The sequence below is a fragment of the Papio anubis genome, chromosome 1 (assembly GCF_008728515.1).
Source record: "Papio anubis isolate 15944 chromosome 1, Panubis1.0, whole genome shotgun sequence".
NCBI lineage: Eukaryota > Metazoa > Chordata > Mammalia > Primates > Cercopithecidae > Papio > Papio anubis.
In genome coordinates this window covers 188819247-188831253 of record NC_044976.1, presented here as the reverse complement: position 1 = coordinate 188831253, position 12007 = coordinate 188819247, and the positions used below count along the sequence as shown (strand labels likewise).

The following is a 12007-nucleotide window of genomic DNA, read 5'->3' as shown; positions in this document are numbered from 1 at the left end:
TGTTGGCCTCATAAAATGAGTTAGGGAGGAATCCCTCTTTTTCTATTGATTGGAATAGTTTCAGAAGGAATGGTACCAGCTCCTCCTTGTACCTTTGGTAGAATTCAGCTGTGAATCTATCTGGTCCTGGACGGTTTTTGGTTGGTAGGCTATTAATTATTGCCTCAATTTCAGAGCCTGCTATTGGTCTATTCAGGGATTCAACTTTTTCCTGGTTTAGTCTTGGGAGAGTGTAAGTGTCCAGGAAATTATCCATTTCTTCTAGATTTTCTAGTTTATTTGCACAGAGGTGTTTATAGTATTCTCTGATGGTAATTTGTATTTCTGTGGGGTTGGTGGTGATGTCCCCTTTATCATTTTTTATTGCGTCTGTTTGATTCTTCTCTCTTTTCTTCTTTATTAGTCTTGCTAGCAGTCTATCAATTTTGTTGATCTTTTCAAAAAACCAACTCCGGGATTCATTGATTTTTTGGAGGGTTTCTTGTGTCTCTATCTCCTTCAGTTCTGCTCTGATCTTAGTTATTTCTTGCCTTCTGCTAGCTTTTGAATGTGTTTGCTCTTGCTTCTCTAGTTCTTTTAATTGTGGTGTTAGAGTGTCAATTTTAGATCTTTCCAGCTGTCTTTTGTGGGCATTTAGTGCTATAAATCTCCCCCTACACACTGCTTTAAATGTGTCCCAGAGATTCTGGTATGTTGTGTCTTTGTTCTCAATGGTTTCAAAGAACATCTTTATTTCTGCTTTCATTTCGTTATGTACCCAGTAGTCATTCAGGAGTAGGTTGTTCAGTTTCCATGTAGTTGAGCGGTTTTGATTGAGTTTCTTTGTCCTGAGTTCTAGTTTGATTGCACTGTGGTCTGAGAGACAGTTTGTTATAATTTCTGTTCTTGTACATTTGCTGAGGAGTGCTTTACTTCCAATTATGTGGTCAATTTTGGAATAAGTGCAATGTGGTGCCGAGAAGAATGTATATTCTGTTGACTTGGGGTGGAGAGTTCTGTAGATGTCTATTAGGTCCGCTTGGTGCAGAGATGAGTTCAATTCCTGGATATCCTTGTTAACTTTCTGTCTCGTTGATCTGTCTAATGTTGACAGTGGGGTGTTGAAGTCTCCCATTGTATGGGAGTCTAAGTCTCTTTGTAAGCCTCTAAGGACTTGCTTGATGAATCTGCGTGCTCCTGTATTGTGTGCATATATATTTAGGATAGTTAGCTCTTCCTGTTGAATTGATCCCTTTACCATTATGTAATGGTTTTCTTTGTCTCTTTTGATCTTTGATGGTTTAAAGTCTGTTTTATCAGAGACTAGGATTGCAACCCCTGCTTTTTTTTGTTCTCCATTTGCTTGGTAGGTCTTCCTCCATCCCTTTATTTTGAGCTTATGTGTGTCTCTGCATGTGAGTTGAGTCTCCTGAATACAGCAAAACCTGATGGGTCTTTAATTTCATCCCAGTTTGTAAGTCTATGTCTTTAATTGGAGCATTTAGTCCATTTACATTTAAGGTTAATATTATGTGTGAACTTTATCCCGTCATTATGATATTAACCTGGTTATTTTGCTCATTTAATGATGCAGTTTCTTCCTGTTAATCGGCTTTTATTCCATTTCCGCATGTTTGCAAAATGGCTGGTACCAGTTGTTCCTTTCCCCACGTTTAGTGCTTCCTTCAGGGTCTCTTGTAAGGCAGGCTCACAGGTGACAAAATCTCAAGCATGTGCTTATCTGTAAAGGATCTTATTTCTCCTTTACTTATGAAACTTAGTTTATTATGAAATTTGGGTTGAAAATTCCTTTTCTTTAAGAATGCTGAATTACCTCCACTTCTGGCTTTGTAGAGTTTCTGCCAAGAGATCTGCTGTTAGTCTGATGGGCTTCCCTTTGTGGGTAACCTGACCTTCTCTGGCTGCCTTAACAGATTTCTCCCTTTCATTTCAACTTTGTTGAATCTGACACCATGTGTCTTGAGTTGCTCTTCTCGAGGAGTGTCTCGCATATATCTGTATTTTCTGAATTTTGAATGGGTTGGCCTGCCTTACCAGTTTGGGAAGTTCTCCTGGATGATATCCTACAGAGTGTTTTCCGCTGGTCTCACTTTCAGGCACCCTAATCAGATGGATTGTATTTTACATAATCCCATACTTTTGAAGGCTTTGTTCATTTCTTTTTCCTCTTTTTCTTTTTAGACTTCTTCTCGCTTCATTTTCATTCATTTGATGCTCAATCGCTGATAATTTCTCTCCAGCTGATCGCTGGCTGTTACTGGAAGGCTTGTGCATTTGTCGGTATTTCGTGGTCATGGTTTTATCTCTGTCAGTTCGCTTTTATGGCCTTCTGCATTGATTATTCTAGTTATCCATTCTTCCATTCCTTTTTTTTTTTCGTGGATTTTTAGTTTATCGCTCTGGGTACATAATTCCTCCTTTAGCTCTGAGAAACTTTATGACTGAAGCCTTCTTCTCTCAAACTTAGTTCAAGTCATTCTCCGTCCAGCTTTGATCCATTGCTGGTGATGAGCCATGCTCCTTTGAGGGGAGAGATGCACTCAGATTTTGAATTTCCAGCTTTTCTGCCCTGCTTTTTCCCATCTTGTGGTTTCCATCTGCCTTGGTCTTTGATGATAAGCATCGCAATTTGATGGGGTTTTATGTGGTGTCCTTCCTGTTTGTTAGTTTTCCTTCTAACAGCCAGGACCCTCAGCTGTGTGGGTCTGTTGAGATTGCTTGAGGTCCACTCCAGACCTTGTTTGTTTGCACGCAGCAGAGGCTGCAGAAGATAGAATATTGCCGGAACAGTGAGTGTACCCCTGTCTGATTCTGCTTTGGAAGCTCTCATCTGTGCACCACTGTGTGAGGTGTAGGGTGTCGGATCTGCACTCCAGGTGATGCCCCAGTTAGGCTACTCAGGGGTCAGGGACCCACTTGAGTAGGCAGTCTGTCCGTTCTCAGATCTCAGCCTACATGTCGGGAGATCCACTGCTCTCTTCAAAGCTGTCAGACAGGGTCGTTTGCGTCTGCAGAGTTTTCTGCCGCTTCTTTTTTGTTTATTTATTTAGCTGTGCCCTGTCCCCAGAGGTGGAGTGTACAGAAACAGGCAGGACACCTTGAGCTGCTGTGGGCTCCATCCAGTTTGAGCTTCCCAGAGGCTTTGTTTACCTACTTAAGCCTCAGCAATGGCGGGCGCCCCTCCCCCAGCCTCGCTGCTGCCTTGCAGTTAGTTTGCTAAGACCCTTGGTAAAGCGCAGTATTGGGGTGGGAGTTACCCGATTTTCCAGGTGTTATGTGTCTCAGTTTCCCTGGCTAAGAAAAGAGATTCCCTTCCCCCTTGTGCTTCCCAGTTGAGGTGATGCCTTGCCCTGCTTCAGCTCTGGCTGGTTGGGCTGCAGCAGCTGACCAGTACCGATTGTCCGGCACTCCCTAGTGAGATGAACCTGGTAACTCAGTTGAAAATGCAGAAATCACCCGTCTTCTGTGTTGCTGGCCCTGGGAGCTGGAGACTGAAGCTGTTCCTATTCGGCCGTCTTGCTTCGCCCCCCTCTATTGCATATCTTAAACCTCACTTATGTATTCTTCTGCAGTTTCTTATTTACTGTTAATGCCGTTCACTGAAATTTTCAATTCAGATACTGCTTTTTTCAGTTGTTGAATTCCCATTAATTTTTTTAATCTTCTATTTTTACTCTTATTATGTTCACGTGTTCATTTACACACTTGAACTTATTGTTTGTTAATTTCACCATTAGTGTCATTTCTTGGCTGATTTTACTGACTTTTCCCCCGTGCTGGCTATGAGTCACATTTCCCTAATATTTGCATGTCTAGTAATTTTAAAAAGTAATTTTTATTATATGCTGGACATTGTGATTGTTACATTGCTGAATGTTTAGATTTGGTTGTCTTTCTTTAAAGAGTGTTGAAAAAATTCTGGGAAGCAGTTAAATTACTTGTGCATCGGTTTATTCATTTTAAAATTGTTTTTAAACTTTGGGGGAATTTAAGGTAGCACTCATTAACTGAAAAATTCCCCACCCCTCGACCCCTCACTAATGTGAGCTCTGCATCTCTTACATTTCTGTATAAATCTTAAACTTGGAGCTCTCTTGTAATTTTTGGCCTCACGTTTTGCCATCTGCGTAGATGATTTAGTGTTTATCAGTTGACTCAAGGGTACCACATTACATATTTTTATAGTTTTAGAGCCTTTTCTATGCATAGTTTCCTTTTCTCCAACACTGTGCCTTGAAAAACCTAATCACTTCATCCTCCCTGTTCCCCTCAACTCTCAGAGCTCCTTTCTGTCTCTTAAACTCAGTGAGACAATTGGTCTCTGGTTGGGTTCTCTTTCTCTGCACTGTAGTCTGGAAATTCCCTTAGGTGGAAATCAATAGTAGACATAGGGGTCTCTTAGTTTATTTTCTTTCTCTTAAAAATTCCATTTATGTGCTGTGTACAATTTCTTAAAACATACTTTTATATTTTTTTCTAGTTTTACAAAGAAAAAGGAGAAAGTATGGTTTCAGTTATTCCATCATGTCAAGTGGCAGTCCTGATTGCTAGTGTTTTTATTATTGTTTAGTTTTAAAGATTCTGCAATTTCTGTTATGATTTTATTTTAACCCATGAATTATTCACAATTGTGTTCTACAATTTTCAAAATATATGAGAGTTTTTTTTTTGTATTTATTTTGAACTTAGTTTTATTGTACCCTGTGAATGTGTTCTAATATAACATCAAATAACTGAAATTTGTTGGATTTGACTTATTGCTATCTTACAAACATGCCATGTGTATATGAGAGAAAAGGGTATTTTTTAATTATTGAGAACCATTTCTACATATGTTCATTAAATCAATCGTATTGCATTTAAACTTTTTATATCTTTGCTAATTTTTTGTTTACTTGGCTATTTATTTATTCATTTTTGAGATGGGGTCTGGCTCTGTTGCCCAGGCTGGAATGTAGTGGCACCATCTCAGCTCACTGCAACCTCTGCCTCCCAGGCTCAAGCAGTCCTCTCACTTCAGCCTCCCAAGTAACTGGGGCTTCAGGTGCATGCCACTACGCCCAGTGTAGGGATGGGGTTTCGCCATGTTGCCCAGGCTGGCCTCAAACTCCTGAGATCAAGTGATCCACCCACCTTGGCCTCCCAAAGTGCTGGGATTTGGGATTAAAGGTATGAGCCACTGTGTGCTTGGCTATTTATTGAGAGATACATGTTGAAATCTAATACCGGATGGTGAAGTTGTTAACTTCTCTTTATAGTTCTATAAAGTTTTTTCTTTATGTATTTGGAAACTTTAAAAATATTGAATACACATTACACATAGTAAAATGCACAAATCTTAAATGTCTAGTTCAAAGAATTTTTACACATATGTACATACACACACCCCACTGTGTAACTGCCTCATGAAGATGTAGAATATTTCTTGAGCTGCAGACGTCTCCTTTGTATCTACTTTCTGTAAATAACCACTCAAAGGAAACCACTGTTCAAATCTGTATCAATATTGATAAATTTTGTGTGGTTTTGAACTTTATATAGTTAGAAACATAAAATATGTATTTTTTAACTCAGCATTATGGTTTAAATTTTATCTGTGTTGTTTTCTGTATCCATAGATTTGTTTTTTTTAATTGTTCTGAAGAATTCCGTTGTGTGAATTTTTCTCTGTTCTATTATTGACAATCATTTCAGTTGTTTCCAGTTAGGGGTATAATAAATAACCTTTCTGAGAGCATTCTTGTACATGTCTTCGATGGATACCATAAACATTTACATTTATCAATAAATGCCCAGTAGTATAATTGCTAAATCATAGAGTAAGCATCTTACTTTTGCCTTAATAGATATCACTGAACACTTTTGTAAAATAATGGTACCAATTTACTCTTATATCATTACTGTATGAGAATTCCAGTTGCTCCACATGCTGTCAACACTTGGCATTGTCTATATTTTAATTTTGGTAATTCTGGTGGGTGTGTAGTAGTTATCCCATTGTGGTTTTAAAAAATTATTTATTTCATTTTACTTTCAAGTCAAGCTCTTGCTTTGTCATCTAGGTTGGAGTACAGTGGCACAATTACTGCTCACTGCAGCCTCAAACTCCTGGGTTCAAATGATCCTCCTGCCTTAGCCTCCCAAGTAGCTGGGACTACAAGTGCATACCACCATGCCTGGCTAATTAAACATTTTTTTTTTTTTTTTGTGGAGACAGGGTCTGGCTGTGTTGCCCAGACTGGTCTTGAACTCCTGGCCTCAAGTAATCCTCTTGCCTCCACCCCCCAAAGTGTTGGGAGTATAGGCATGAGCTGCTGTGCCCAGCTCATTGTGGTTTTTAAATTTGCATTTCTCTGATGACTATGGATGTTGGGCACATTTTAATATATTTATTAGTTATTTCAGTGTCTTTTTTATTAAATGACTGGATTTTGGCTTTTGTGTCCTTTGGATTCTTTTCTGTTTTCCATACCAATTTATAAAATGTTGAAGATATATTCTAAATAATAATTCTTTGTTAGATATATATATTGAAAATGCCTTATTTTTGTGTTTCTTGCATTTTCATTATCTTAATAGTGTCTTTTGATCAACACATGCTTGATTTTAAGAAAGTCCAATATATTAATGTTTTATGGTTAGTGCTTTTTGTGTCCTGTTTAAGGAATCTTTGTCTCTCCCAAGTTCAGAAAGAGATTCCTCTCTTTTTTTCTATTAGAATATTTATTGTTTTAACTTTTACATTTAGGTGTACTGTTCATTTGGAATAAGTTTTTGCATGTAGCATTGATCGAGTCTAAGGTTAATTTCAAAAAATGGATATCCACTGAATTCATCACTATCTATTGAATTGATTGTACTTTCCTGACTGAATTAGTGTCTTTGACACAAATCAGGTGATTGTGTATGTGTAGGTATATTTCTTGCTTAATAGCGATTCTGTACCATTGCTCCATTCTTGTGCCAATATTACACAGTACCTTAATTTCTTCAGTTTCATAATGGTTCGAAGGCAGACAGTGTACGTCTGCCAATTTTGTTCTTCTGTTAGATTGTCTTGGCTTTTCTAGGTCTCTTACATTTCCATATACATTTTAGAATTCGCTTGTCAATTTACAAAACAAAACAAAACAAACCTTAGCTGGGATCTTAAATTGGGATTGAACTGAGTCCATAGAACTATATAGGGTGAAATGACATTGTAACAATTTTGAGTTTTGTAATTCATGAGCATATTATACTCTTCTATTTACAAGTTTTCTTTAATTCTCTTGTTATTTTCTGAAGCTACTTCGTTAGGTGTAATTAAGAAATTAATTTAAAAAATCTTTAATTTTTTTAATTAATTAAAAAAATCTTCCAGATAAACTGAATATTTTAACTTTTCTGTGTCTTTTCATATTGGTCAGGGGTCAGCAAACTGTATTGTAAAGTGTCAAAGTAAGTATTGTCAAGTTTGCAGGCCATACAGTCTCTGTTGAAATTAAAGGGCATACCACAAAGATATGGCAGGTTCAGTTTCAGACTATAGCAACAAGGACAGTCACATGCATTTTTCTGGTTTCCAAATGCATATAAAAATTATATGTATACTATACTGTAGCCTACTGTGTACAATAGCATTGTGTCTAAAAATAATGTACATAGCTTAATTTAAAAATACTTTATTGCTAAAAATGTGATCAATTGAGCCTTCAGCAATTTGTAATCTTTTTGCGGTAGAGAAACTTGCCTGGATGTTGATGGCTACTGACTGATCAGGGTGGTGGTTGCTGAATGTTGTGGTGGCAGTGACACTTTCTTAAGACAACAATAAATTTGCTGAACTGATTGACTTTCCTTTCATGAAAAATTTCTCTGTGGCACGAAATGCTGTTTGATTGCATTTTACCCAAGTAGAACTTCTTTCAAAATTGGAATCAATCCTCTCAAACCTTGCTGCTGTTTTACCAACTAAGTTTATTGAATATTCAAAATCCTTTGTGTCATTTCAACAATGTTCACAGCATCTTCACCAGAAATAGATCGCATCTCAAACAACCACTTTATTTGCTCATTCGTAGGAAACAACTCTTTATCCATTCAAATTTTAGCATATAATTGCAGCAATTGAGTCATATGTTTAGGATCCACTTCGAATTCTAGCTCTGTTGCTATTTCTTCCACATCTGTAATACTTCCTCTGGTGAATCTTCCCAATCATTCATAAGGGTTGACATTAAGTTCTTTCAAACTCCTGTTAATATTGATATTTTAACCTCCAAACAAGAATCAAAATGTTCTCAATGGTGTCTAGAATAGTGAATCATTTCCAGAAAGTTTTCAATGGATTTTGCCCAGATTCATTAGAGGAATCATTACTTATAGCAGATATAGCCTGACAAAGTGCATTTCTTTAATGGGACTTGAAAGTCAAAATTACTCCTTGATCCATGGGCTGCGGAATACATGTTGTGTTAGCAGGCATGAAAACGACATTTATCTTCTTGTATATCTCCATCAGATATCTTGGGTGATCAGGTGCATTGTTAATGAGCAGTAATGTTTTGAAAGGACTCTTTTTCTGAGGAGTAGGTGTTAGTAGTGGACTTAAAGATAATCAGTAAACCATGCTTCAAATGAATGTGCTGTAATCCAGCCTTTGTTATTCCATTTATAGAGCACATGGAGGGTAGATTTATACTTAAGGGCCCTAGGATTTTCAGAATGATAAATGAGCATTGGCTTCAACTTAAAGTCATCAGCTACATTAGCCCTTAACAAAAAAGTCAGCCCATCTTTGGAAGCTTTGAAGCCAGACACTGACTTCTCTCTGGCTATGAAAGTTCTAGATGGCATCTCCTTCTAGTAGAAGGCAGTTTCATCTACACTGAAAAAACTGTTGTGTAGTAGAGCCACCTTTATCAATTGTCTTACCTAGACCTTCTGGATAACTTGCTGCAGCTTCTACATCAGCACTTGCTGCTTCACCTTGCACTTTTATGTGATGAAGAGTCTTCCTTCCTTAAACCTCATGAACCTCAAAGGCCTGTTTTATTCAGGATCTAGCTACTTTACAGTGAGAGAGTCCTTCAGAGTATGTATCCCACCACATAGGCTAAAGTGGAGGTCTTCAGGAACCATGTTCAGTTGAACTCAGTGCCTGTCACAATGATTCACTGAATGAGTAACTTACCTTTGACATAGGTGAAGAAGGTAGCTGTCAGTATAGCATGCAATGATAGATCTGGGACAGAATTGGTGCTGAAAAATACTTCCACATTGCTCCCAGCTGATGCCTGCATCCCTTTCTAAGTGAGCTTCTTTTAAGTTAAAGCAGATATTATTTAATACATGGAAATGCCTGCCAGGTTGGTCTCTGTAGGTAACATGTAAAAATGGTCATCAGTCATTTATCATTTATACCTTAGTAAGAATTTATTATATAAACCAAATGAAAGAGTCATCACATGTTTAAGCTAAAGAAACCTTAGACTTTATACATTTAAAAATGTAGGCCTGGAAAGGTGGTTCAGGCCTGTAATCCCAGCATTCTGGAAGGCCAAGGTGGGTGAATCACAAGGTCAGGAATTCAAAATCAGCCTGACCAACATGGTGAAACCCCATCTCTATTAAAAATACAAAAATTAGCCAGGCATGGAGGCATGTGCCTGTGATCCCAGCTACTCAGGAGGCTAAGGCAGGAGAATCGCTTGAACCTGGGAGGTGGAGGTTGCAGTGAGCTGAGATCCCGCCACTGCACTCCAGCCTGGGCGACAAAGCGGGACTCTGTCCAAAAAAAAAAAAAAAAATTTAGACTGTGAAATTTAACATATTCCATCCATATTACTCATAGACAGTGAGTTTAAATGTCTGATATAAGATCCTATAACAAACTCTACAATCACCAAGAAAACACAGATTTTTATTTCATTTTTTATTGATACATAATAATTGTGCATACTTATGGGGTGAGTGTGATATTTTGGTACATGTATGCAATGTGTAATGATCAGATCAGGGTAATTAGAATATCCATCACCTCAAACATTTATCGTTTCTTTGTTTGGGAACATCCTAAATCTTCTCTTGTAACTATTTTAAAATATACAATAAATTCTTATTAACTATAGTCACTCTACTGTACTAACAAACACTAGAACTTACTTCTTCTATCTAACTATATTTTTGTACCCATCAGCCAACATCTCTTTACCAGCCTCACCATGCTTCCCAGTTTCTGGTAATCATTCTACTCTACCTCCATAAGATCAACTTTGAAAAACCAGGTTTTGTGATAAGAAGATTGTGTGGAGGTTGTGCATGAAAAGACTGGGAGTTGGACACACCTGGCTTTGCCAGTTAGTGATGTGTGACTGGGCAAATTCTTATTCTCTCTGTGGCTTAGTTCATTTTTCACTGAAATAGATAATGTTAGTATGTCCCTCATAGGATTGGTTGTGAGTATTAAATGAGATAATGTATATAAAGCATTTAGCAAATGTCTCATGCATAATGAGTTCAATATATGTTGGCTGAAGATTTGATTATTCCATCCTTCTAGCTGTAGCAGCAAGCCAACACAGAGGAGAACCTTGATCTTGAGAACACTGATCACCTTGAGCCATTAGAAAAATATCTAAATGTTATCTTAAAAAATAGAGCCATTATAGCTTTCTTAGGTAAGCATATTTCAATAATAATATATATATTTCCAATTTAAAGGGATATTCAATAGCTTCCTGAGAAATGCAGTCATACATTAGTGGTTATTCACTTTCTGATGATGACATCTAAATGAAATATGTAGTGCACATATCATTCTGCCTAGTTCCCATGTTCTTGTTCTCATCTTGAGGATGAATATATTAAAGCTTAGATTCATGGAACAACTAAAAAGCCAGGATTCTATACTAAACATCTTTACTAAGTTTGTTAAGCATGGGCTCTCTCCATTTAGAGTACATATAATATAATCCTCTACATCTGAATTCTTCCATATATTAAAATCACTCTGGGCAAAAAAATTCCTTTTTCTTTCTTTTTTGTTACTTTTCTTTCACGTCAGATGGGTAATGTGCCAACGAACTTTGTGTGAGATGTGCCTCCCTCAAACTGTTCTAACAAGGCACATCTCACGTATTAGTGTGAAAACCCAATTATCACGCTTATGAACCACAACGGGATCTCAAAAAATATGTCCCCATTTTTTTGAGACTCAACACTGATTTTATCTCTTGACTTTAAAGCCTCTTTTTCAGTATTTCAAGTTTTGAGATTATGTAAGGTCCAGTAATACTTAAATCTAGCAACTGAGAAGTACCCTTACAAATTGGAAAGTAGGTTATTGACTGAGAGTTTAAATAATAAAATCCATGTATAATGAAGGAGATGAGTCATCTCTAACAGGCTTAGAGATTATTAATAATCTTTAAACTTCTGACTCATGATTTTTGAAATTCCCCAAAGACCAGTCAATGAGATCTGGGCATAATCTCAGTGAGACAGAATTAGAATGTGATTTTAACATAGTAAGTGGAAATAATCAATTGCATTATATTACTTTAAAATAAGGTATTGGAAGCAGACAAGCTTCCATAGTGAAAGCTAAAAATGAGGGCCGGAGAGAAAACATTCAAATGTTTATTCAGCCTTATCCAAGGAATAAAAACTAACTTCTTGTTAGGTAGTGATTCATTACCAGGACTCACAACAATGATTCAATGAGGAGGGGCTATTAAGACTAATTATTGTGTTTTGTCTTCATGTTCTCCATCCATCCATTCATCCACCCATGCCCCCACGCATTTATTTGACAAATATTTATTGAATCTCTATCATCTACCAACTACTAGTTAGATTATGAACACATGAAAATGAAGGACAGAGACCTTGAACTCAGGGAACTCATAACCTAAAGGAGAAACCAGAAAGACACATCAACCATGATTAGTGTAATTGGTAAAATGGTGCAAAGAGGAATGGCATCCAGCCTCCCTTGAGGGGCTGGAGGGAACAGTAGGCAAGA

General features: G+C 37.3%; 1 pseudogene; it reads right to left on the bottom strand.

Annotated features, from left to right (window-relative positions):
* Positions 1 to 11041: 11041 nt before the first annotated feature.
* Positions 11042 to 11166, bottom strand: LOC116272544 (annotated as a pseudogene).
* Positions 11167 to 12007: the final 841 nt, after the last annotated feature.